Genomic DNA, 1344 nt, shown 5'->3' on the forward strand with positions numbered 1-1344 from the left:
GCACGCCCATTGAGGCCTTCCTCAGTGGCGTTCACCTCCTCTCCTTCCTCTCCAAATTCGGCCATGTTTATAGCTTTGCACTCTCCTTTTGGATTTTCTTCTGTGTTGCTTGGGAGAGTACTTGGAGGGAGTTCAGTAACTTTCTTGCTCAGCTGTCCCACTTGTGCCTCCAAATTTCTAATGGAGGACCTTGTTTCATTCATGAAACTTTGAGTGGTTTTAATTAGATCAGAGACCATGGTTGCTAAGTCAGAGGGGTTCTGCTTAGGATTCTCTGTCTGTTGCTGAGAAGATGATGGAAAAGGTTTGCCATTGTTAAACCTGTTTCTTCCACCATTATTATTGAAACCTTGTTGAGGTCTCTCTTGATTCTTCCATGAGAGATTTGGGTGATTTCTCCATGAAGAATTATAGGTGTTACCATAGGGTTCTCCTAGGTAATTCACCTCTTCCATTGAAGGGCTCTCAGGATCATAAGCTTCTTCCTCAGATGAAGCATCCTTGGTACTACTTGGTGCATTTTGCATTCCAGACAGACTTTGAGAAATCAAATTGACTTGTTGAGTCAATATTTTATTCTGAGCCAAAATGGCATTCAGAGTATCAATCTCAAGAACTCCTTTCTTCTGACTTGTCCCATTGTTCACAGGATTTCTCTCAGAAGTGTACATGAATTGGTTATTTGCAACCATTTCAATGAGCTCTTGAGCTTCTGTAGGCGTCTTCTTCAGATGAAGAGATCCTCCAGCAGAGCTATCCAAGGACATCTTAGATAGTTCAGAGAGACCATCATAGAAAATACCTATGATGCTCCATTCTGAAAGCATGTCAGAAGGACATTTTCTGATCAATTGTTTGTATCTTTCCCAAGCTTCATAGAGGGATTCTCCATCCTTCTGTCTGAAGGTTTGGACTTCCACCCTAAGCTTACTCCATCTTTGTGGTGGAAAGAACTTTGCCAAGAAGGCATTGACTAGCTTTTCCCAAGAGTCCAGGCTTTCTTTAGGTTGAGAGTCCAACCATATTCTAGCTCTGTCTCTTACAGCAAAAGGGAATAGCATCAGTCTATAGACCTCAGGGTCTACCCCATTAGTCTTGACTGTGTCACAGATTTGCAAGAATTCAGCTAAGAACTGATGAGGATCTTCCATTGGAAGTCCATGGAACTTGCAATTCTGTTGCATTAGAGAAACTAATTGAGGTTTAAGCTCAAAGTTGTTTGCTCCAATGGCAGGGATAGAGATGCTTCTCCCATAGAAATTGGGAGTAGGTGCAGTAAAGTCACCCAGCACCTTCCTTGCATTGTTGGCATTGTTGTTGTTTTCGGCTGCCATGGGTTCTTCT

The 1344-nt window shown here is 42.4% G+C and overlaps 1 non-coding gene across 1 annotated transcript; it reads left to right on the forward strand.

Annotated features, from left to right (window-relative positions):
* Positions 1-821: 821 nt before the first annotated feature.
* Positions 822-929, forward strand: LOC130958603 (small nucleolar RNA R71). The gene has a single exon (XR_009077716.1). It is a non-coding gene; the product is annotated as a small nucleolar RNA R71 (small nucleolar RNA).
* The last annotated feature ends 415 nt before the right edge of the window (positions 930-1344 follow it).

Source organism: Arachis stenosperma, chromosome 10 (assembly GCF_014773155.1).
Source record: "Arachis stenosperma cultivar V10309 chromosome 10, arast.V10309.gnm1.PFL2, whole genome shotgun sequence".
Classification (NCBI taxonomy): domain Eukaryota; kingdom Viridiplantae; phylum Streptophyta; class Magnoliopsida; order Fabales; family Fabaceae; genus Arachis; species Arachis stenosperma.